Source organism: Nothoprocta perdicaria, unplaced genomic scaffold (assembly GCF_003342845.1).
Source record: "Nothoprocta perdicaria isolate Ctin4 unplaced genomic scaffold, notPer1 scaffold_127, whole genome shotgun sequence".
In the NCBI taxonomy this organism is placed as follows: domain Eukaryota; kingdom Metazoa; phylum Chordata; class Aves; order Tinamiformes; family Tinamidae; genus Nothoprocta; species Nothoprocta perdicaria.
Window position 1 is genome coordinate 280,430 of NW_020454394.1, and position 27,142 is coordinate 307,571.

General features: G+C 37.2%; 1 protein-coding gene across 1 annotated transcript in view; it reads left to right on the top strand.

Moving 5' to 3' along the window:
- CELF2 (CUGBP Elav-like family member 2) overlaps nt 1-27,142 on the top strand; it is a 380,720-nt gene that overhangs the window by 23,658 nt on the left and 329,920 nt on the right. The window lies entirely within an intron of this gene.

Genomic DNA, 27,142 nt, shown 5'->3' on the forward strand with positions numbered 1-27,142 from the left:
TCCACAACACTTTCCCTTTTCCTTTTAAGTACACATACTGGGCAATCACTGATGCCAGACAGGGCTTTTTGGTGGCCTACAAAGGAATTCCCCATCCTGTGAAGACACGAGATTTCGTGTGGTGAATTGTGTGGGTGAATTACTGTAATTCTGCCTCAACTATGATATTTCTACTGTAGCCAGATGTGGGATAGAGCAGCAAAGTGCTCCAATTAGGATCACAGGACCAAAAGACTGTGAAAAAATATTTTTGTGCTCTTTGGAGTTAGGCATCACTGGAAACCAAGCAGATTCTCTGCATCAAGTGCTCTTCATAGATGCTTTAAAAAATGCTTATTTGTAAGAGCTTGCAATTTTACACCTGCCTCCAGCCATGGGCAGGATCAGGCACTCAGTGTAGTCCTGGTGCTAAAATATCAGCTGGGTGTTAAGGCTCCATTTGCATCCTCAAATCACCTGTATAAAAATTGCATATACAAATGCTAGACTCCGTCCAACAATAGAAATAATTACTTATYGTCATTTTCTTTTGTACTCTTTAGATCAACATAGAGTGTCTAAGGGATAAAATAATAACAGATCTTTGAACATCTACATCCTTTTCCAGTTTCTTCATTTTTTTTTTATTGGTACTCTCTTATCTAACTGTGATCTGGTCTCACAAGAATTTAGCTGGAAAGACTAAGTAAATCAAAGTTCAAGTTGATCTGACTGCAGATTTCCAGTTAAAAACATCCAGATGAGATGTTTGGAACTAATCACTGCCCAAGAATTTGGCCAAAAATATCAAGGAAAATGTTTTGTTTGGTTGGTTACCTTTTTAGTGAAAACCTGTTTTGTTTGAAAGGCTTCATGGAGACTGAGAGTTTTTAAAAATTTCCAACTGATATACACTTTGGCAAGAATTTACTTTACATGGTGCCATGAGACATTTGGATGAAAGTTCTCCATAGAGACATCAGACTTTAGCATTTCCATCATACGAAAAATTGACAAAGCACTTSGAGCTGGAAGAATCTTTGAACTAGAATTCCAGTTCTAGCATAGAAAATAATTAAGTAGTGAAAGGTGGTGAGGATTTTTTAGCAGTGTCCTGCCAATGTTTATAAAGGGCTTCCATGCAAGCAGATACACATACAAGCACAAAATATCTTATAACTGAGATAGATCTATGGTACAAATGCACCGCTTTYCAAGCAAATGCAATTCATGTGCTTCAAATATTACTCTCTTTCTCCCTTGTATATCAGTAAAWGATATCGCTTAATTCAGTTGAACACTTCAAAAATAAAGTAGGAAGTAAAATTCTCCTTTGTGGTGTGGCTATTCCAAAGGCAAAAATACACAGATATATATATGCTCTTCCAAAGTATTTCTGAGAACCCGAAGGATAAGTCATCTCTGGCAAAGAGCTGTAACCAAAGAGGGGGCGGACTCCATGAGCCGCAGAAAAATCACATCAAGTCTTTCGYAATGGGGGAGGATCTCCAAGCTGGGGCTCCCAAGAGGCCCCTCCAGCACTCCATCATCCTCAGCCTTTGAAGGTCTGCGCTGGAGACTTGGAGCCATATTCTTCAAAGGGTAATGAACAGATATCCTGTTTAGACAACTTTCGCAAATAAACAGTAAGCCCGTTAAATATTTCTTTTTTTTTCCTCCTTCCCACAAAAAAAATTACGCTCTGAGAAGGAGTTTAAACAAGGCATTCCGCAGACTGAAAATGGGCTTCATGGCTTTGAAATCTCATACTTAATGAACGGACAGAGATTTTATCTGCTGTGGATAAGATCAGAGAATCAACTGGCCATAATATTGCGGTAAAGGTTGTTGGGGGTCAGCAACACTTACACCAAACAGAAAAATGACTGCATTATGGGAGGCCTTCATCTGTTTCATTTAGTTGTGATCATTAACAGATCACCTTGTGCTTGCCCTTGTGCTTGACAAAATATGTGTCTATGACATGTGATTAAAGGAAGATTTGCTCTGGTGAGACCGCACCTGGAGTACTGTGTGCAGTTCTTGGCTCCCCAGTATGAGGGACGTGGAGCTTCTTGAGAGGGTCCGGAGAAGAGCAACCAGGATGATTAAGGGAATGGAACATCTCTCGTATGAGGAGAGGCTGAGTGAGCTGGGCCTGTTTTCTCTGGAGAAGAAAAGGCTGAGAGGGGATCTGATTAATGTGTTCAAGTTCATGAAGGGAGAATGCAGGGAGGAAGGGGACAGGCTGTTTTCACTGGTGGCCAGTGACAGGACGAGGGGTAATGGTCATAAGCTGGAGCACAGGAAGTTCYGTCTCCAGGTGAGGAGGAACTTCTTTCCTGTGAGGGTGACAGAGCAGTGAAACAGGCTGCCCAGGGAGGTTGTGGAGTCTCCTAGTCTGGAGGTCTTCAAAACTCACCTGGATGCCACCCTGTGCCACATGCTGTAGGTGTGCCTGCTTGAGCAGRAAGGTTGGACTACATGATCTGTAGAGGTCYCTTCCAACCTTGAATATTCTGTGATATTCTGTGAAGATTTGGGATGTTTGCGGTTATAAGATTATTATGTAGTGACCAAAGCCAAAGAAGAGCAGAGGTGTATCAGTAGGGTGAATATCAAGATTGTCACCAGCACATGTCTAGCTATGACTTCGTATTGGATTCTGTGTCTGAAAAACTCTGCACAGAAACATCCAGCCCCCTTTGAGAGATGGACGTCAGAGCTTTCAAAACTTAAGTCTTTTGGTTCCTTCTATCACAGCTACGCAGTTGCTTTCAAAAGCATCCAAACATATTGTTTTTTCTTTCCCAAAATCTTCTCATGAAGCCTGATGGAGTGTATCTTCAGGTTAAGGACAATTCTGTTTCTAGATCTCTTTGTTCTTCTATTTGGGTTGCAAACTGTGGTATTTCTAAGATGAGGAAAACTGTTAACTGAAACTCATAGCAAGTACACTGTACAGCTCTCTGGGCAGGTGTCAGAGGGAAAAGCAGCCAATTCATTATCAAGCCAAGTTTTTAATCAGTTGTCGCAGAGTAAAAGGCTTTGCTATGGAAAATGTTAATCTACCTCCCACGTTTGGTCTGCTGTACAAATCAGGGATTTTCCAAGAGACTTTACTGCACCCTCGTCAGATTACAGGGCCTGACACAATGCTTTCAAAGAATAGCGTGCTTTCATGCTCTTAAAATCACACGCTTTCATAGTTTTGCTGGTCTGCTAGTTGAAACAGGAGAAAGGACTTTTCATCTGTCTTATGGAAGCAATAACATTCAGCGTAGGAGACTACTTCTTCTTGCTAAGGAGGATCCTACAGAAGAAAGCCTACACCTCCCATAGCGCTGTTAAAAGGCACCCAATGCCATTCAAAATGGGAAAGAAAGAAATGACTTGCCCGGTGTAACCCCATTGGGCTGTCTTTCTGCATCACAGTAGCATGTAGAATGTTCTGCTCTCAAATGCTTCTCCTTTAGTAGTGAAAAAGAGGGATTCTTACCCAAATTTGTTAATATATGGGAACCAATATGAGATGTATTCATGAATMCAAAGGCTGTTCATCTGTCTTCATACAAGTTAGCAGGCTAATGTATTTACTGAGAAAACCACTGGCTGCCTTGTCTCTTCCGAGTGTTTTGTTTCGTTTTAACTTATACACAGTAAAAACTCCTTTTTCCCCCCATATTTTAACACAATGCATATTTTCTTTTTTCTTTTTTNTTTTTTTTTTTTTTTTTTGTAAATATTTTATCTTCATTCCAGTCTGAAAATATCTTATATTCAGAGGAAGTATGAACAGAAATGTGTGATTTATTAGCAGGTACCACACAGAGATATTACAAGTACATGCTGTATTTAGTTGCCTGAGAAGACAAAAACTTCTTTAAAACCTTCTGTTCAGAAAATATACAGGAAAGGAAGGAATAGGAAGGAAGGAAGGAAGGAAGGAAGGAAGGAAGGAAGGAAGGAAGGAAGGAAGGAAGGAAGGAAGGAAGGAAGGAAGGAAGGAAGGAAGTGGGTTTCAAAGTGGAATGATCTGATGTATTTAAAAAATCATTACCAGGAATAAATTTTGAAAATCTCTATCTGAAGAAATATATATATGTATTCCTCTATATATGCTATTAATCCATTGCAATGCAATGTGCAAACACTTGAAAACCCTTAGAAAAAAACTTATTATTTCAGATGGTGAATATAGTCCTGTCCATTCTGTCTAATAAAAAGAATCACACTAATGTGAAAAATATATCTGTACAGGAGGGGATTTTATAAGTTTCTAAAGAAATTTTCACCTACAAAGTACATTCCAACACTGATCTTTACAAATTCCTTTGGCTATAGAAAATCAGCAGAGAATATTTTTGGTGTGACTTTTTCTTTTTTTTTCCGAGACCACAGAGTCAATGTCGCAGTCAAGGGAAGAGCTGGACACTTAGTCTTCCTTTTCTGGCATTTAACCTCTGCTTGAAACTGCCCTGCAGAGGTCAAGAGTGGTCAGGACATAGAGATAATATCTTTGTTGATGAGTGTCCAGACTCAGACGTCTTCTCACACCACTAGACTGCTGTAACTGTTCTCTCTATCTATTTTTCACGTGAATTCTTGTTTCAAAATCAAGAAAGGTTTAACTTCCTGCTTGCTTGCTTTCTACTTTCTTTCTKTCTGTCTGTCTTTTCTTTGCATTCTTCATAAAACCTCTGGACCCATTTTAGTTAATTGGGCTGTAAGTTTTAATGGGTTTTGTAGGGATTTGTAAAGTGTTTCTAAAATATACTGCACAAAATCTGAACCAAGATTCAGGTTTAAAGTTTCTAATTAATCCTGAAATCATTAAAGTCCTTTTCATCAGGTCAAAATGCAGTCAGTTTGTAAAAACTTGGTGGAGAGGCAGTATACTAGTACAGATGGTAAAATATTCAACTAGCACTGGAGTCTATAAAAATAATTCTTTTTTATTACTCAGCTGTTTCAAGAGCAATATGAAAAATAGATCTGTTTCTTGATGATTACATTAGGGATAATTGGGAGAAAGTAATAGGGCATCTTCTCATTATTGTCCATGAATTGATGTTTCTCAATTATATCCTTTTTATGTTAGTGTCTTGTATACTTTTTCTTTTTTAAGAGAGCAATTTTGCCTTCCAAGTGTCTCTTCCAAAGAGAATTAACACATATCGTGCATTTAGAGAATGTACCATAGCATAATTCATCTCTGCACTCTCCTTTCTTAGCAACCCAAAGTAGGAAATATATGCAGTCAAAGTGTAAAGTTAAAYAGCTAGCAGGTTTCTATATTTACAAGAATCAAAGCAGTTAAATGACTCAGCTGCCTCCTAATGTGGAATATATTTGAATTTGGGGAGGGTGGAGGGAAAAATGGGACATTATTGCTTTAACAAGGTTTACCGCTAAACTGAACATATGTTGCTCATAATGTCACTTTCTAAATCAATGAAATTATCATTATAGAACATGTCGACAAATTAGACATGTAAAGTGCAGGCTGTATGTGGGAGAGATGTAATTTGACTCTATAAAAAGAAATTAAACAATAAAATATCAATGACAGATGTAGTTAGCTAAAGGTTTTGAGGTTTAAATACCAATTTGTGAAAAAAAAATTATGCAGGCTCAATCAGGGTACGAGATAAAAATACCAGCCTTCATGCAACAAGATGATTAAGTATTTGGACCAGATGTTCGGAGACCTTAGCTGTGCCCTTTATTTAACTGGCAAGCATGATGGCAAGTTCTTAAATTTGTAAAATCCAAGTAACGACGGTTAGCTCAGATGGAAGTAATAAAACAATCAAATATCAGGAGTCATTCATGTTGTGCACTATAGATCATGCTACAGTTTTAATTCCACATTTTAACATAACATCATAGGTTCTAAAGGAATAGGTTTTTTACACTATTTGTTAAGAAAATAGCTTAAATATTTTTTCCATTCCAACTTCCAGTTCTCAAAACAAATGCAGGAACTGAATGTGTTTGATTTCTTCTAGATCCTTTTGCCCAAGGTTTGCAGTTTTTACAGCTCTCAGGTCTCAGCTAAAAATCTATGTCATAATTCCTGGGTTATAACTTTGTCTCAAAACTGCTATATGATTGCGGACAGAGTGGTTAAGACTAAGCAGTAAAACACTCAGTGCATTTGGTGAAGAGTAGCTTGTAGGTTAAAAGATGACTTCTGTTTCAGACTGTGTGGGGTAATCAAACACTGTGTACCTTTTTTTTATATTTTGGGTTTTTTGCTTGTTGTTGTTGTTGTTTGTTTTAATTTTTTTTCCTACTCACAAACCACAGAAGTCATAATCTAACCCAGCAGAAGAAGGCAAGGGGATTCAGATATATTCCAGGTCTTACCAGAGTGTGAAATAGTCACCATCCTCGAGCTTGGAAATATGTCTCCCTGCCTTTGACGTAACCACTCTGTTTGGACAGTGCCTCACAAAGATGGCCCTGATCTTGTTTAAGCCTTCCAGACATTGCCATAATATAATCAGCAGCAATTCTGAGGGCATAAATAAAAGATAACATTCATGAAGTTTTCAGAGGGATGACACAGTGTGCATAAAACATTTGAATGCCGCAGACGGCGCAGATGAAAAGGGGCTGAGTTGTAAAGAAGAAATCATGCCCTGATGGGTGGAAGGAGTTTGGCAGAAGTAGATGYGAAAGATTGCATTCATCTGATCAAATGTGGGCATCTGGAGTGTATAGGAAGCATCTCCACAATTCGCCCAACCTCCTTTTATGCGCAATGAAGAAAAATCTGTTTCTCAGGCAGTTTATCTGTTTTGAGAATAAATCCTTAAAATAAATTCAAATTAGCTACAGCTTAAAATTATCCATATTTCCCACCATTAAGTCTGGTTAAAGCCTATAGTGACAAACTTGAACCTCTGCTGAGTACACCTTAAAAGCCAAGGTGCCACCACAGTGATTATCAATGTGTGACTTTTCAGTTTGCCTTAATCCTGTTACCTCACCTTAGAAAACATTAGAGCCAGTAGAAAATCAACTAAAATAAGTGTATGAGATAAAATAACATGGAAAGTTTCCCCTTCTTCCCAGAAGCTTGATTTGATATTCTGTGCAATGTAGGAAATTGAATCCAGCCACATGAGAAGGAGAATATGCTCTGTGTACTTTGCAATATGGGTTTCTGCACTTCTGTTACCATGGTGTCACTTGCAAAACACTTGTAAGTCTTCCAGGGACATCAAAACTTGATTAATTAATCATTATAAAGTGTTTTGAGTTTCACTGGGTGAAAGGCACTCAGGGTTAGTTCCTTTGGCCGTCTCTCATGGGGAGCGACATGATGAGGAAAGGCATGTGAGAAGTCTCTCTTGCCCAGAGGCAGAGAAAGCAATCCTAAAAAAACGGGAGTTTGTAAAACTCCTTGTGACCATTCTTTTTTTTTTAACTCGTGCCCTTTAAAGGGCAAGTTGTAGCCCTTTTCGGATGCCTATTCCTCGGTGCATTGACTACTCCAAGTGTAAATTCCTACTCATTCTGGGCAAGTAGAGAGCTTCAGTTATTTAAAAGCATTTGAATGAGGTGAAATACCTTCTTTTAAGTGATTGCCTGAATGCAGAAGAGAGACAGGACTTGCAGGTAGAGGTAATGTCTTTTCCTAGACAAATTGATAGAACTGWAAAGAAGCAGACAAGCTTTGAGGGGTTTTTGTATAGGAAAGATTGTTTTTTTGCAACAGTATCAGTTATTCTAATAAAAGATGTTACCTCTCCCTATAAACCTTGCCTCTCACCTCTTAATGCTTCGTATACTAATAATTCTTTTTACTCTGTTTTCAAAGTTATACGGATTTACCAAGAGCCCATATCCATCTTCTGCAGTTTCTGAAGGCTTGAAAGAGTCTCCCTGTAGCATTTATACTGAATATGGAGAGTTCTCAAAGAGCTGCACTTACATAAGAGCATTTGATTGAATGTCTTGTTTTCCCTGCGTAAGTTGAATGGGCTAGAAATCAGGACTGCTGAGAAATACCTGCAGGAAGGAAGGAAGGAAGGAAGGAAGGAAGGAAGGAAGGAAGGAAGGAAGGAAGGAAGGAAGGAAGGAAGGAAGGAAGGAAATTTCATTATGATCCTATTTAGACACCCAAACTGAAAATTATTTGCAGTTCTTTGCCCAAAAAGCATCATCACCTGGTATGCTGATTTGATGCAAAATAGCTTCATTCCTCTTTTACTTAGCTTGTATTACTTTTTGTAATTCTGTACTCTTTGCACTTTTTGTGTAGTTAGTTCTGCTGTGCCCTTTATTAAACTGTCAGAGCACTGCTTATCCATGAGGAGACAAAGTTGTTTTGTATGAGCTGTGGCCCCTGCTAATTACCCCCCTAAACTGGCAGAGCATCTGGTATCCCTASCTTGAAAAAGAAGTGGAGGGATACCTGCTATCATGTCCTCAGCACTACCCAACCAATGATGAAATATATTTGCCCAGATAACTGAAATACCAAGATAACCATAAATTTCATGGAGGATCGGCTAATATGGTTTTTATTTTAGGCACATCCAAAACATTATGGCATCTAGGTGTCCTTTAACACAGCTTCCAGCAGCTGWAAGATGTCCGTTATAAAATAATTCATGGTATTCTTTAATTAGAGCAACTTAAATTATCTTGAAATAGTTAAACTTCTTATTTTTTTTTTGATATAAAGTTATTTTTAGTGAAATATAATGCTCCTTTTTGTTAAAATATGTGGGGTTTGGCTAAGGGTAAAAAAACGGTCAATACAGTTTATTTTACAAGCAAACCTTACAAAAAAATAAACAAATAAGTAACCTTTAATTCCCACAACTTTTATTTTCCTCGAGGCAAAAGAAAATACCTTCTAACCAGCTCTCTYTACACTATACATTTTGCATAATGGGCTATATCAGCCCTTTCTTCCGTGAGCAATATAAGCAAATGTAAATTGCTGGCAGGAACCCAGGCAGCTGGCCTCGGTGGGACATCTTCCTTGGTCATGCCTTTGAATCTCCACGCTGTCGACAAAAGGCGGTGGTGAATAAGTCACCCTTTTCACACTGCACTCCCGTTACATCTGTTGCTTTCCGAGCGTTCAAGTTTCACAGACAGACTCAGCTGTTGAGTTCACAGCCATATCTGAGCCTGAATTCTCATGAATCAGAGGTATTTAAACCCCACTCTCCTTCTCATATAGCACAACCATGGGAACCGTGAGAAAACTTGGGCGGATTGATTAGGCTCCCTGAGTCCCCTTAACTTCTGTCAGGGATGTGAATCTGGAAAGCCAAAATAAGCTGCCTTCGGAGAAGGGCTCACTGGAGGTTTCTCTATGATGTTTAATAATATGGCTGCGCCTTAAGAAAGCCAAGAAATTGCCGACTTCCTCTTGCCTGACATTAATAAAATTAATTTGCCCTTGGAGTAATAATGAAATGTTTCTCAAAGGATATTATATTACGTGCATTTTTATTCCTTCTTTTGAACGGAGTATCTTCTAAGTATTCTGCTGATTATATTTAAAAATGCCACAGTAGTTTGAAATCTGGAATTAAAAATGTTTTCCAGTAAAAAATGAAAAAAAGAAATATCTGATAATGGCTTTTTTGGTACATATTTTTTCTCTCCCTTAGTCCCATGAAACCAGAATGTTAGGAGTTACTAATTCCCTGTTATTTATTGGTTATCTGAAGGCTTCATCCTTCTTGTGATATCTTAATGTATTAAGTGTTTTCTATGGAAATGATTAAGGTATTACAGGCAGAAGACTCTGAGGCTGCTAGAGCGGTTCCAAAGCATGTGATCTCCAAGGAAACAGAGATCCCATTACCAGTCCCTTTCCTACAGGAGCTTATCAATTGTATAAGATGCCGTGAGTAGTTTCATTGACTCTAGAAAGACTGTTCCTAGCATGCCAAGTTGATCTCATGAAATATGCTTAATCCGTGTGTTTTTTAGCAAATTAAACTACACAAATTTCCTGTAACAGCATGCAACCCAGGCTTTTGAGATTTTCTTGTATTCTTTCAAGAGGACCATATCTATATTTATTTAATATATGAATAATATTAAACCTACAGCAAAACATCATTCTGTTTTTGAGGCTAAAACACCTCTGAGTCATGAAGTGTCCAGGTGTAATRGGAGTCAGCTGGTTTTGGTTAGCTTCTCAGTATGGAACTTCATCCACCTTTATCCCAAAGAAACATCAGCGCTCTCATGGCCAKCTTTACTAATTAAACATGTGATTTCTTGTCTGGAATATAGGCAAGATTCATTACTGTCCTACCAGTGCCTCTTGCCCACCGCAGTCCCAGAGAGTCTGGGACAGTGCAMGGACATGGAAACAGATGTCTAAGGGCTAAGGTAGAGTGTAGCCATAGGACATGCTTGCAAATTTATCAGAGGATAGAGAGCAAAACATGATTTTCCAGTCCTTTGCTGAATTGGGACCTAAATGAGCTTATTTCCAGGTGGATTTTTCCCTTTCTCACACACAGTACTTTATGTCAGCTTTCCAAAATCCTAGTACATGAGAAGTATTGTAAATGATGCCTTAAATATCACTGATGGCTCCCTGAAGTATATTTTCTGCTGAAATGTTCAGTCTGATTTAAATGACCAAAGTTACAGGGCTCCCATCAGCTCCCTGAGGAAACTCTTCACAGTCTGAGTGATCTCACCTAGCAGTCAGCAAAACTCTTTTATTTAATTTTGTCCTATTACTCACAGCCATTGCTTGCACCCTGAGCATGTCATTTCCACTTTCATTGTGTTACATTATACCGTAGGATGTGAATAACTTAATTTTTTGTTGGTTCGGTCTGGAATTTTGTTCAGAAAATATGTGGATAGAGAAAACATATGGTTGAAAATAGTTATATGTTTTATAGCTAAGCCTGAATTAATTCCCTAAATGTTCGGCCCTTCTCTATTTTTACTATTTCCTGTTTTAATTGTCTTAACATGGATAGCCAGAAAGAAGTGCTAATCCTATCAGTTGCACTCTCTAAATCCCAGTACCTTTGTTCAGGTCAAATTGGAAGTCTTGTTTAGAGCCTGCTGCCAAGGACATTTCCATGTGCTGTATCAAAGGATAAAAACTTTTAATTTCTGAATGTTGAATTAAAATGAAAAAAAATGCTAAAAKCTATGGGTTCTTTTTATGCAATGCATTGGGTACTGAGGTTTTAAAAATACATCAGGAGATTTAGTGAGTCAATTATCACATAAGTTTCTAAGGCTGTTTAATGAAGACAGTTTTATATTAAAATAGGCCTCTTTGTCATGGCACAAAAATGTAAGATATACATCACTTTTATTATATTCTATGTGAAGTTGTTTTGCTAGTGTAGATTTTGAATAGGGATGGCACCAAAATGAAAAAAAAAAAGAATAAGATGATTAAGATGACGGGTCTAAAGTAACATGACCGTGATTTCCTTTGCTGCCCTAATATTGCCCAGGACAGGTACAACACATACATACAGTAAGAGTCTAATTAAGCCAGCAAGTGCAACGGTTCTTTATCACATTTCAGCTATTTAAAATAATCTAAGCTTGTCTTGATCCTGTTAGGACAAGCAGAACAAGAGATGGTTTTGCTGGACCAAGCAAGATGACCTGATTCTTTTGCAGACCATCTCCAAAAGAGTTTTATGATATTTCATGGGAGAATTGGCTTCCACCAGTGCAGCAGCTTTCATTGCCTGCAATTATAAAATAAAAGTTTGTATATTATTTTTCCTCCTCTATCCTTTGCTCCTGATCTGCTTTTCCTATGCCAGTTGCCAGCCTCAATGCAAGGATGCTCCCTTAACGTGTATGCCTGGCAGAAGGAAACTCTCAACTTTTGCATGCCAACATAACACATATTCATTACACAAGTAATGAATAATCTTCAGATGCAAAATATTCTACTCAAGAAAGCACAATCGCTTATGACTTGTACAACACTGATATGCAGGACAAGTCTTGTCTCTCCCTAAATAGTGCCAAGATAAATTAAAGACAAAAAAATCCCAACAGCTGGAGGAGGAAAACAACATTTTAAGAAGAATATAAAGTCATACACATCATCTAGCCAGTGCCACTAATGCAGAGTGCACAGTGGTTTAGCAGCACTTTTTTCCTTTAAGCCTTTCTCAGTCCTAAGAGCTAATCCTGCAGGAAGTTAACACCTCAAATGCCCTTCTTTCACATTGACTTTAAGGGTGCCTTAGAAGATGAGGCACAACACTTGAATAAAACGAAAACAGCCATCTAAAAAAAGGGAAAAAGAAGTCACTGAGTGTCACAGTCATGATAAATCTAAATGGCAGACAGATTCCTTTCTTTCCTGTTGCATTCAGATTTCCTTCATTCAACCTTCAAGTTCAAGTCCTTATACCATTATTTCAGATATGATATAGCTGCTACACTGAGACTGTGTAGCAAAACGAAAAAGAAAAAAAAAAAGGGAAAAAAAAAAAAGAAAAAAAGAAAGAAAAAACAGCACGATTAGAATAACTTTCATGCATTAAAACCAATTTGACTCGTGTGGAACTGAAATGCAAATAGGTGACAGTAGCATTAGTCAGGATGCTTGTCTATGCATGACAGTTGCTTTGTAGCCCCTGTGACAGAGTGAAAGAACACAGCGTTGTCACCTGCCTGTCTCTTTATTCGTCATTAGTTAGGCGACGATTGGGTGAGGTGTCACATACGCTGACTGATGCAGGGGGGATGCTGCTCAGTGTTGGTTGCTATGGGGCCCAGAGTCACTAAATCCCTTTTTATTCCTATTCAGACTCTGGGTCTATAAAAGGTGCCATATGCCTTTGTTAAAGGCACCAAAACCAACAGAAATGACAGACTTCATGTTTCTGAAAAGCTGCTGGAATCTCAAGCSTGTTTTCTGCAGTGCATAGAGGAAAAAAAAATCCCTAAATHYTTTCTCTGCTCTTTGCAGAATGCATTGGGATTAAAAACACCGATTGCCTTTGTGATATGCCTCCCAGCATTTGCCAGTGACAGTGATTTTCCGTTAATTTTTCCTAACATTCCTAGTGCCTAAATAGAAAGTAGCTCTGAGATTTCAGTTTTGAGTTGCTTAAAGAAGTATGATTCAGAAGAACTCCTTAAGTAAGGAATGGTAAAATCAAGATTAACTATTCCAGGAGGCTCCACTTTCAATGAAATAATCTTCTATGCATGTGACTACTGCTTACAGAAAAATCCATCTAAAATCTTGGAGGCAGGGAGGAGAGTGTTTGTTTTTCTACCTTCTTACAGTATCTAAATGTCATGCGCCTTATTATTTGATGCACATTATTATGTGGAAGTTTTATATTTTCTTTCTTTCTGAAATTCAGGGGTGGAAGGCATAGGCACATTTTTGGACAGAAAAGATCAGGTCTTATTTATTTTGTTACTATGGTGTTGTGCCATTTGCACTGTTTCTGTCGCATGCTCTTGATTAGGATCAGAAAATTTCAAGTACCATTAAAATCAATATGTCCTTGTTATACAAAACATAGAGTGTGTTAAAAAAAAATCAAAGCAAATATTGTTATGCTAACTACTCCAGGGATGATATCAATGTGAGGAATAGTAAAGGTGCATAAGCTGCGCACTATTGCAATGCCCTTCTTTTCACATTACAATTTGTTCTATGCAACACTCCCATTTCAATATTCTTTACAAGCCCCTCCACATACAAATTTGTAGAAATTCATTTGATTTGCAAACAGTAAGATGGAATCAGAAAGACAAGCATAAACCCACAGGTAGTAGAAGTTGTGTGGGATTCCTTCCCTAACAAAACCACCCYTTATCAATATTGTTACTGTTCTTATTGTTTTCATTACTACCTCAACATGTTCTGTGGGGCATTGGAACTAAGAATTTCATAACATGTATAGTACTGTATGTGAAGAAGTACTGGGAAGAGTTATTACACACATCAACCCTTTCTGAGTCCATTTCTTAAAGGCGTGATTTAAAATTTATAGTTCTATTATGTGCAACTGGACTTGCAGATTGAGTACTGGTTTATAAAGTATCAATTTGTGTTGTATTTAAAAAAATACTGCTTTCTTAATTCAAAAAATCAATGTATACAATAACAAACATTTTCCTACTGGGTAACAAGCAATTAGAATCCACCAGAAGAAAAGTCATCTGTCAGTTGCAAACACTGTACTTAAAAACAAATCCTCAGTGCTGTCTGACTAAGCCGATGTTTAAGCAAACAAATATATTCAAATATTCAAAGATATAGTTGATGTAGTAACACTTTTTGCTGAGCTTAATTCAAAAATCATTGCAGTGCAGTAAACACAACATCCCCTAAAAATAGAGATTAAAACAAGCAATGATAGAACTGCATATAAATGACAAAATAACCACAGGTATATGAATCTATATTGCTGAAAGCAACCACATATCATAGTAAATAGGAAAGTGCAGATGAGCTGGTAGGAAAAGTAGCCATTTAAATAAAAAGTAATAGGATGTTATTGGTCTGGGGCAGCATTTGATAACACCCAGATCCTGCATCAGACCAATAATGTCTCATTCACATGGACTCAAAATTATGCATTTGGCCCAATCTTATTAATTCAGAGATTTAAAAGAACAGCATTTCCCTGTCTTCATTGTTTTGTATCTATAGGGCACACACGAGTCAAATTTCCATGCTTTTACTTCAAAAGCTTATGAGCTGAAAATTCTCAGTTTTAATAAAAGATGAGKTTTTCACGTTTTCATATGACTCGCGTCAAACCACAGGAATTGGCAATGCAGGTGTAAACATAGAGGCATGGATAATAAACATTAGAAGAAGGGAATTGGTTAAGTCTTTGAACACATCTTTGACTTTAAATGTGCATACATTTATTTAAGGTTCCAGTCATTAAGCCTTAACCCCTTTCCTAATTCTTTCCTAATTTCTCTTTTTTTTTTTTTTTTCCCCACCACGCTGTAAAACCCAAGGGTTCCTGCGTGTGAACAGGTGTTAAGTGCCTGGCTCTGAGGACAGCACTGCACAGTAAGCGGCAAACCTGCCCAGTGCAATCTGTATGCAAAGCTGCAGTGTGATCAGCAGAAGCAAAGAGAGGTTACATTGCCCACTGTTTGGTTTAATTGGAGTTAAGTAGATCTATTATGTGTGTATGCCCCATATACTGGTTGTTTATTTTGATTAATGCATATGTTCTTATGAGCAAGATGGGTATGCAAGAAAATGCTTTTAGAAGAAGCATTGGAACAGCAAGAAGATGTTATATTAAATTACTATATTTTTTCCTTTTCCCCGAGACATCAATGTATTTTTAATACTTCCTGGTTGGCATATCCAAGTTCATACTTCTTGTTCCTCAATGTGAGAAATACTCAGTCATTTTTATATTTCACAAATTGGATTCCTAGAAATTGAGGCACTTAAAATCACCAGTCCCTCTTAAATTTTACTCCTTCTAATGTGGGGCAAGAAAAATAGTGGCTAAATTAAAAGTTAGGTTTTGGAAAATAAGGAAGTAAAGACTTGAAGGATGCAACTTAAAGCAGTAATATTTGAAATAAGAAGGGGAAGGAGTATCTGAGGAGAGGCTTTTTAAATTTGCTCATAGCAAGTAGGATGTAAACAGGCTGCAAGAGTGTTGTGATGGCTGAAAGAATAAAGCTTAAGACATTAGAGAGAGAAAGAGAAAGAAAACAATTTTCTGTTGTAGGTGTCAAATTGGTGGATCATAGCATAGGACAGTCATTTTCCTGGACTATAGCCAAAAAATGGTTTGACTTTGATAGGCTCACAGGAGGGTGCCTCTATTGGAAAACACAATTTGTTGAACCAAACTGATGGGAAAATATGAGAGCCATGGCAAAATGTCACCAAACTTAATGGAAGCCATCTGAATTTGAGTCAGTTCCAGGGTTAGCATAATTTTCTTAGCCGTTATGAAGGAAAACTCAATGACTAGCTTTGGTTAAATGTCTAAAACCAAGGTGTCAGCTTCAGGCCATCTGTAAATGTTACCAATCACGTGTGCTGCAGGAGATGGCTGTACTGTGGCCTCACAGTAATATCTTGCAAGGCTTCCCAAGAGAAGACCTTTCRTGATTATGTTCCTTGCACTGATAAACAGGGAAAAACTGGGCGCCTTCAGCACAACCCATCTTATCTCAAATCAACGACCTCAGCTGATGAGCAACAGCGCAACCTGAGGTAGATTTTTCGGGATGTTCAGCCAAAGAGGCAAGGGCTTATTAGGAAATAAGAAGGGCTAGGAAACTGCTGAGCTGAGGATGATGGTTCATAAGATTTCAAAGTTTCTAGATGCTTATCCTAATGAAAATTGAACCTCTGAACCTCCAGAGTTTAACTTGTCCCCACTTAGAGCATCATTAGGAGATAATGTCAATAGAACAGAGCGTTGTCACAGGACAGCAGTTTCCCACTGCTAAATAAATGCTGAGCGAAAGCCAAGATATTTATTTTCAAAGTGGGAGATATTTACCCTGTAAACATGTTCTGTTCCAGTGACTTTATGTCTGTTACACCAAATCACTAATGAGGTAGACACTGTCTGATGCATGCAGTTAAACTAACAAGAATTTCTCCAGGTCCTACTATTCAAAATACATATTTTTATTAGCTTAGAAAACGAATTAGCATTTCAGCATTTCAGACGGTCTGAAAAGCAGTTGACTCACACCAGTGCAATTTCTGAAATATACCCTATTTTAGTGGWTCCTCAGCCTAAACATCTAGAAAGACACATTGCCACTCAATGACTACAGAGCTATAAACTAACTATGAGGCCAACAGCTGGATGTATATGACATAGAACTAGCACTGAATCCCTTTGATTTCAATAAGATTTGTAGAACGATACCAAAGGAGTATCAGCACATCCTGGAGATATGGAGAAGAATGTCCGGCCAGGAGCTACTTCTTGCATGAACTCTGGGATTTACAGGRTTGAGTCCAAGTAGTTACAGGAATTTGGAGAAGGGCGCAACTGTTCAACCAAGCGTAGGCAATGTAGGTGCCAGGAAAAGCAGTAGGAGGTAGATGCAGAAACTGAAATAGCTGTAGATAGTTTTAAAGATCATATCTGTTAAACAAAATCTGTACATAGATTTGYTTCTCTCCTATTATAAAAATCAGCCCTTAACTTTTGAGTGTCTGGAGAAAATAAAATTTGAATATAAAAGCTGTCTTTTTGGTACAAAGAATTTTATTTAAATTGTGTGCATATCTATATATGCATATATATAAACTTAAATTAGAAACTTTTTTAGGCTTCTCTGCCCCCTTGGATCTGGATCCTCATGCCTTAAGCTTGCCAAATCATAGTTTCTTCTATAGTGAAAGTTGTATATCTTATATGGCATTGTGCATTGCACAGATCTGAAATAAAAGTTGATACAAGTATAGCACAGACTGTGAAGGAATATGTAGCTGTGAAGTTTCTCTTAGTATTTACACATATCACCCTTACAACTCTTTTTCTTGAGATCTTCTCTTGGCCAAAGATTTTGGGTTGGATCACCTAATAAAAACATCAGTTCAGCTCCTAAAAGTCTGCAGTATTCCCATTGCTCCTGCCCAACACTCCTTCTGTCTGTTCTCTTCTTCAAGGCCAGTATAGCCTGGTGTTCTAGAAATAAGTCAGAGCTCACAGCTGTAACCTCAAGGTCACACAGGTGACCTTGACCTTCATGCCTTACCCAATTCCATTTTCCTGCTTTTGCTAAGAACTGTCTCAGTTCTTTATTCTGTTCTGAAAAGACTGAAAAGGGAATGTGTTTTCCGGGAGCAGTACTAAACAACACCAAAGTTTTCAGAGACATTGCTTTTCGGTGTATACAATCCACGTCAGTTAAAGTTGCCCCAATGTGCTCTTCTCTGTAGATTTAATACTTGTTATTCTGTAGGTTATTCATTTTAATATGGCCTCAGAGCAGATTTCATCAGGATCCAATAATCACAGTTTATTGGGTGGACAGGAAGCACACAGCGAAGTCTCTATTGGGATCTTCAGCATCAATTTATGAGGTGCATTGTAAAACTTAAATCCATCTGATTTCCATCAGTTTAGCCATAAATGTAGACATAATGATTCCATCCACTTATTTTCAAATCAATTTAAGATAACTATTTCCCAGAATACGGAGACATGGATCACTACACAGTTTAGGCACTAATATAGTGATTTCTACTCACCAGTGTCCAATAACACTGATTAGTTTAGCATCCATTTCCTGTATTAAGAGTTACTGGAAAGTGTATATTTTTTGTTGTTTGAGTTTTCCTGCACAATCCATACAACTTAGAAGGAAATACTGAATGTTTGCAACTGAGAGTGCATTGCAATTCATAGTGCATTGGAATGATCTTTGTACTTTAAAATGTTTTGATGATTTGGGGAGAGAAACTCCAAAAGCTGTTAAAATTTGGGTATTTGGCTTGACTTGTTGTTCATAGAAAATTTTGACTGTGTAAAAATGTCCTTTTCATAATCAAAATTAAAAGTATTTTTTTTCACTTTTCGGCCAAGTCTCATCYGCTTTTCTAAAGTACACAAATGGTTTTCATCAGTGTAGTTACACTGCTGACTGAAATGGGGGCAAATCCCAAGTCAAATAATGCATTAGCAGAATTTATGAGTATGCAAATATATATATTATATATATATATAGTAACATTTCAGTGTACACATTATTGCAAAGAAAAATTCAGTTCATGACATATAAGGAAAGAATAGAGACATTGAGTGGAATGAATTTTCACGTGGAAGTTTAATTTGTGTTTTCTATGTTTATTTATAGGGAAGGAATTATTATTGTTCATATGATCAAAGACAATGATTCAATTAGATTGCTGTTTGTTGAAACAGGTTTTATAATGTTTATTAAAAGTAAATATAAATAAATGTTCAAAGATCAGTGTGTTCAGAAAAATGTTTTTTTATATTAGATAGAAGTATTTCAATGCATGAAATGCATTAACTCCTTAAATGTGTCAGATGAGTGTACTTAGCATCACCACAGTAGGTTACTGTAAACACAACTGACACAACTTATTTGGCTTTTTCAAAAGCTGTTGTCAAAAACCTCTTGGGAGGCTATTAAAAAGCAACAACAAAGTAATCATTTGCTATATCAGAAATATCCAGGTCAAAAATAGAATCTGCTATGAAAGTAGGCTTTTCAGTTAGACAATTTGGRTAAGAAAAGAATTGTCCTGCAACTAGATGGAATGGAAAACTGTGAACAGAAATACTAAAGTAAACCCCAGTGCTTAATGCCCACTTCACTTTTGTGTTCCCTGCAAAGGCTAGTGTGATCAAATGACTGACACAATCAGAAGCATAAACAAATGACAAAAACTCAGACTAAGTAAAATAAGATCTTTTATTAGTTCTGTTTATTTTATGGCTATTGCCTCCCTGGAAATCCATCCAAAAGTAAGCACTATTGGAGAAAAAAAAGAAAAAAGAATTGCCAAATTCTGGCAAAAGAATTGCCAGAGCAATTCTGGAGCTGTTGGAGGCACCTTGGAGAGCTAATGGGGAGGTTTCAAAACAGAGGAATAGGGCAATTATTGTACCCGTCTTTAAAACGTGAGGGGAAGGAGGATGGATTTGTCAGATTAACTTCAATTCCTAGAAAAAATACTGCAGCAAATAATSAAGCAAACAATTTGTTAGCTCCTAGAAGGTAACAAAAAGATGAGTGACAGCCACCACAGATTTGTCAGAAAAAAATCTTGTCAAACCAACTTAATTTCTTCCTATGACAAGATAACGGACTTTATAGATAGGCCAAAAACATGAGATACTTTTGACAATGTTTCACCTTACACTTTCACAGTAGGGAAGGGAAACATTGGCTAAATGGAATTACGGAAGATGGGTCCAGAATTGGCTAAAAATTTTCCTTAAGGATAATGGAGCAAAATTAAAAGCATTTATTAAAACAGAAGATGCAACTAGTTGAAAGGAGGTCCAATGACTTGGAAAGACAAGAAATGAGAATAAGCTTGACAATTTGTAGAAACAGTCTGAAGCATCTAAGATGATTTGAGGGAATCATCTGAGATGATTTGAGGCTAATTAACAGCTCTGCAGAGAAATACCAATAATGCAAAGCAASATAAAAGTAGATCCCTGAAATTAACACAGTCAGTAAAGTGCCATTTTTGCAGAAAAGATAAACACTATGCTAGGATGCACAACTAGGAATATCTGTAAGATATATAATATAATCTTTCTGTTGCCCTTAGTATGAATGACGCCGTAGGTGAAGCACCGTGCTCCCATTGCAGATTGCATTTCAGGAAAGACGTGTGCCAACTAAAGGCCAAAGAGAGGATGACAGTCACAATCATTAGAGAAGTAGAAACTTGAACTGGTAGAAGTCAAAGAGTTAGAATTGACTACTCAAGAGAGAAAAGGGAGAAGAGAGAAGATAGTCTTCAAATACATAAAATATTGCTGAAAAGGGGGAAAAAATGAACCGTTCCATTTACCCACTTCGTATGTGAAAAGAAATAATGGGCTCTAAATTGCCAAAAGGAATATTTATTTTAGACAGTGGAAGAACTTTTTAATGCTAAGAACGATTAAACATGGAAATAKATTTCCTAAGAAGATTATGAATTTCCATCACTGGAGACCTTAAGAAGAATTTATCTAAACAAATGTTAGAAAGGGTTCAGATGGAGTTGATCCTGCCAGGAACAAAAGAATGATCTCTTGGTATTCCTCCCATYTATTGTTTCTTCAATTCTCTGAAATGTTTACATGATGGTGCACAAAAGTTGAGCATTCAGAGTAGAKCATTCAGCTGAACGCATTTGCTAAYGATGTGCACAATAGATAAATAGGACATTGGCAAATGTCAGAATAATTTTTATGCTTAAGGTTTACTGTGACGAATTTTTGACAGGACTAAATGGGAAGAATGATAGAAAACGTAGCTTGAAGTACTTACGCTGTTGCCATTGTGAGCTAGCCAGAATATCTAGGGGACTTCGTTCATAAGACATATGAAATGCCCCTTCATCACATACCGATAACAAAACTGAGCATGAAAGATAGAAGAGGAATCCACACTGGCAATCAAAACACTATTATACAAACTCAAAAGATTTCATTGATTTTTAACCAAGTTTATGTTAGAATTTGGTGTCATTTGTATCAGGAATAGGGAAGAAAACTCTGTACTGTTTCTTTGCTACAGAAAAATGGGTAGTTAGAATGAATAGAGATAAATGAAGAATATCTAAAAAAAAAAAAAAAAACCACAAATAATAATATAGTAGGAAAGTATTCCTGCTCAAAATTCATCATCTCATTGTGATTGTGACGTTCTCTGAAGGTCTTCAAAACCTGCCCAAATGCCACCCTGTGCCACATGCTTTAGGCATGCCTGCTTGAGCAGGAAGGTTGGACTAGATGATCTCTAGAGGTCCCTTCCAAACTTGAACATTCTGTGATTCTGTGATCTGTGCTATTTGGAATAGGGATATGAAGCTTTAGAAGATCCTCAACTAGAGGATATTTTAAGGTTACTTCTCACTTAGAGGAGTCTGGCTTGGAGGCAGGAATATGTTCATCAAAAGGGTGATAGACCAATGCTCAGAAAAAGATGGCCTGCTTCGAACTCCAGCAGATCACTTCAGCTGTGGTGACAATAAAGGTTTATGTTGCAGCAGGGTTTCTGTCTCCCTGTGTAGCAGCTATACCCCGTTATTAACCATTAGAGGCTATATTGAGACATTCTTCCTTTCTAAACATATAGTATTTTAGTTTGCCATATAACCATTAGCTAATGTCAGGGAAGCATAGTTCTATTAGTAGGCTTTACTTATGGTAGCACATGGGTCTTTTTTTTTTTTTTTTTTGGAGAACTTCATAACAGCAAATGAGTAATCTTTGAATGAAACAAGACTTCCATATCTTTGCTTTCCTGCCTAAAGTTTTGGGTAGAGGAGGCAGAGTTTACTTCCTGTCAAATATATGCTTGTCTCATATTAGTACAATAAGACTGCTCTACCTCCTCCAGCTGCACTTGTCTTTGCAAAGTGGGTAATTCTACCTTGGAGTTTCTAAACTGTRTTGTTCTTTCGGCTATAAATCCCAACAGGGATAACTAAAAATTTATCTACCTCTGTAGTTTAGGTTTGATTGTAAAGCAAAGACAGTTGCTTGCACAATATTTTGAGGAGGGTAAGTTATTAGCAGAGCTTAAAGGTATTACTTGTTGGAATGCAGCAGTACAGACTTGATAGTTTGAAATTACTATATCTGTCACTAAATAAAGTAATGGGGTCAAATCTCTTGTGTATCTAAACTAGTACAGGTCCATAGAGTTTAACAGAGCTGTGCTAATTACATCAGCAGAGAATTTGCCCTCTGGTTTCTTAAGACCTGTCACAGACAAAATTCTTTGTACATTGACACTTATTCTCATTTTTTTTTTTATCTTTAGATGGTTTGCTTGTGTTTATATATACACAGACGCTGATGCAGTTCTCTATCACAGGCATGGCTACCAGCAATCTGTGTGTTTTCATTTTGAACTCTGGCTTATGTCTCTAAGTCTGGAGAGATCTAAAATTCTTGTATTGATGATGAAGTAGGTCTACGACTGAGGAGTATGGAGGGAGTTGAGGGAGTTCGACTGCTGGTTAAAAAAAAAAACCTACTATTGAGGAGAGGAAGAAAAGAAAGCAAACTAAACAATTCCATGTACTGTGTATTAGGCCTGAATTCACCTTAGGCCCTTTATCTACTTTTTTCATCTTTTTTTTTTCTCTGTGCTTTATTCCTTGCTCCAGCCTATAAAGATTTGACAGCACCAATACCCTTTAGCAATGCTTGCTCTACATGGGAGGGCAGCAAAATATTAGCTATTTTAATGACATTCTCTGCCTCTCTCGAAAAGCAGCATTCATCATCATCACTTAAGAAAACACCTTATCTCAAGTAGACAAGCGCAAGGAGGTTATTGCATCCACATCTATTACAAGGTTGCAGCACCTACACTGAGGTTACCAAGAGTCAACATATATTCTACTACTCCTTCACAAAGAATTAATGTATTGAACTACAGTGCCAGCTAATTACCCATATCAGTGACACTAACACCTTAGTGGAAAACTGTTGTTTTCCTACTGCATAGCAGTTCATACAGAACTTGTGTCGCACTGATGGTGTTAAAATTAAGGGTTGAAAGCACATAAATGGCTAGAAAGAAAAAAAGATGTCATCCAACCAATTTCACTGAGCATCTCTTGGTCTACCATATGCCTTCTCTCCCTCTCTCCCTTTAGATACAGCTCTAAGTAGGCATTGCTACTGCTACAAGCTTGTGTAATGCAGCGATGTCCAAGATGGATTCATCTTGGGATCACGGGTTAATTCAGGTCAGAAGAGACTTCACTGAGTCCTGCTCAAAGTAGGATCAGCTGTGAGGTCAGACCAAGATTTTCAGTGCTTTAATAGAGAAACAAAGCAGCTGTGTAAGATGCTTCCCTGGGCTATTGGCTTACTCCTGGCAATTATTGAATATAATGCCACTATATATCGCTTTGCTACAACACTTGCCTTATGTCTTAGTAAGATCTTAATAAGAAAGGAATAGTTATTTCTAAATGTAAAATTATTTACTGTTTCCCAATTACCATCTATTTTCTAGTGTATTTTCCATTATTAATTTGCTCCTTAGTTGGTTCTCTTAATTAAGTCTCAATATTATCCTMTGAAAAGGAATCAGCTTTTCATAGGATAACTTCTCAGCATGTTCTTGGACTTAATCTTGGAATTATTGAATGAACACCTTCAATGTTTACAGGCTCAGTTTCAATAAACTTCACATCTTATCAGCATTGTCAAAACCTAAGAATGCAGCATGGTTTTGAAATTTAGGGACATTGTGTCTTCTTTGCACTCACAGCTATAGTCATTGTATATCAGCGAAACTGTAGTAACCACCTGTGAAGTATTTTGATTCTTCTCTTCCTTACTAGATTCAGAAACTTAGTTTTAGGCTAAAAGATACCAAAAAAAAAAAAAAAAAAGAATTTGCGAAAATCAATGCATAAGTCTTGACAACGGAGGGCCAAGGATTATGTAGAGTGTTTCAGTTCATTCATAATACCATTTGTTAGTCTCACACAAAGTCTTGTGTGTATAAACTGTGGTAGCATCTCAGTCTTTATGTAGAATACATTCAGACAAATGATGAACTTTTAGAAGTGCTCACAGTTTTGAAATCTTTAATTCCACTTTGAAATGAGCAAAACAACACTTTTTTTGTGGTAAATTCTTAACAAAGCAACTGGAGATGCAATTGTGACTTCAGAAATTAGTACCCCCTAAGGAAGTACACCATCATCTCAAAGCACAGTTGAGGTTTGCACAGGACACAGCTTGCTGACCAGTTCAAGTGCATCTTACCTCTTTAGATCCTCTAATTGAATGGTAGCTTTAAGATGAATATTTAGTCATTGAAAACAGGACATTTGGGGTGGAAACATACACCATATTTGACCTGGTTTTGATTAAGACTTGGAAGTAGGCAACCTTGTAAAGTCCCTTCCAATCTGAATTTTTCCATGATCCTATATTTCTATAAAACATGAAAAAGATATTAGGTTTTGAATTTCAGAAATATTCTTTTATTCTTGATTATTAGTTTTATTATTCTGAGTATAAAACTATAAAAATTTTCTAAATAAAATAAATGAAAAACTGAAGCAACAGCAACTGAGAAGAAGCTATATAATTAAATAACCAACAAGCAAATATCACTCTTGAATATCCAGATAAAAAATACAATGTTTGAAAGGCAAATACAGTAAATCTATGTACATATTTTAGTGGATTAGATGTATAATACAGGTGGATGACTGTCCTCTGCTATGTTTTATTTGCTACACTTAATGCATCACATCTTACAGACCACAGAGAATTGTACTGCAATATTAATTACATTTTTAAATGATTTCCTAATCTTTGAACCATTCTAATATCTGACTGTTACAGAGAGAGTGTATTAGAATTTCACACAGCACTGCTATCCGAAAGAATTTAAATAGTAAGCAAAAGCTCTCCATTTTTTGTGTTCTTTCAGACATTTATTTCTATTAGTATCAAAGTAGCTGTTTTACATTATGCAAACAATTGTTGGAAAAGCATGTTGGATAGTAGGTTAACTCTTACAGAAGGAATATATGCTATGATAACACCACCCTGGGTGGATGTGTTACACTTAAGACATTTACTTCACTATAAATCATTCTTCCTGGTGAATAAAATTGCTTTATTGTATTGCAGTGAGATTCTGAGACACAATAGATGGATGTTGTAGGATATATTCTGGGTGTTGCCAGTCAGTTTTTGCTCTTTTAGAAGTAAAGAATGGAACTGTAGACAATGGTATCTGAAAGAACATTAAAATCTGATGTATACCCACAAAAATCAATGACTATTTAGAATGAAGCTTGAAAACTTGATATAAAACACTATCTTTATCCCATCAAGCTAAGCCTACATCTTGTCCTATTGAGGGGATTTATGGAGGCAGTATTGCAGTATCTTCAAATGAATGAATTCCCTTGCTCCTTCAGGTCCAAGACATCTAGTGGAACATTATGACCTGTTCATATTTTTTTGTGCAGTAGTGAAGGTAATAAGTTATAACAGCTTTGCTTACAGGAATATGGGAAATCTACCAGTCCTTCCTTCAAAGATTTTCTTTGCTTGTGAATAATAAAATCATGGTATTAAAGTCTGTTTAGCAAATCTAGGAATTAATTTGTTGCTAGAGATGCTAGGAATTTTCCAYCAATATTCTTTCAGTAGGAAAAAAGCTGTTTTTGTAAAACTAAAAAATTCTTCAGGAAATGTCAGCTCTTCTGGGAAAGGATTTTTTCTTGTTCTTCTTAAAAACCTGGAAGCATGCATTTGATATAAAAGCTATATTTAATGATTTTTTTTCTTCAGAATTTTCTGCTCAGCTCTATATTACTAACTAATTCTTAAGGAGGGGGTTTCATCAGTAGCTTTCAATCAGTACAAAGGAGAAAAATCTCGTTGTTCCTACGGAACCTGAGGCACAGCAAGGGGGAGGAAGGAAATGCTAAGTGTCTTACATTCACCCAGCATGCCAGCTACAGCAGAACCCATCTCCCACGTCCTAGGACCATGTTATGTCTCCCACCACACAGCCCATCAGCACTTGGTGTGGGTTCTCTTGGAAAGCAACGCACTGAAATCAGTCCAGAATACCTTTAAATATGGTTGGCTGCGGATTTCAACTTCCTGTCTAAGCAATCCCTTTGCATAAGGAGGAACCCAAGCATCAGCTAAGAAAAAWATATATATATCTTTCCTTTCTTCCCTGTCCACAAGCTTCTGAGCCAAAATACGTGAATTTTTGTGCCTCAAATTTTTTATTGTTTTTCTTTGTAGCACAGCAGACAAAGAAGCGAGCAGGTGTGGAAGGCACGGAAAAACAGTGGGGCTCCTTCAAGACAGGAAAAAGTACTCTCAGGCATGGGGAGATAAAGAAAGAATAAGTTGCTTTGTGTTACCAGGGCCTACAGCACAGGAGCTACRCTATGCTCCCAGCAGCAGTTTATCCTCTTTCTCCATTCACTTCATTTTTTTGCATAATACGAGAAAGTGATACTTTGTCATGCTGTATTAAAGATAATCATCTCCTGCAGTCCTTTTGGTTCTTTATGGTGGTACAGTTAAGCCAGTTATAGCCCTTAATATTTGCACAGCAACTGGTTCTTACTGCCTCTGGGCACAGACTTGTTCTTTCTTCCTGTACTTCTCCTTATTGATCCAGCTGTTGACCTTGATTGCTGGTCACTGAGCCAGCAACAAGACTGCAAAATTCAAGGAGCTCTTCAAAGAGCTGTATTTGACACTTTGACCAGTTTACATCCTTCAGAGCCCTTCAGAGAGTCCACATTGTGGTGAAATATCTCAGGTCGGTTAGAGAAAACAGTAGTGACCCACAGAGTGAGCCAGCAGGGCACAAGGAGTAGCCAAGAATCATGAAGGTTTTACTGATTTCCAGGCAACTAGAAGGGAAAAAGTTTGCATCCAGTGGGGGATCCAGTAGGACTTGACTTACTGATAATGGC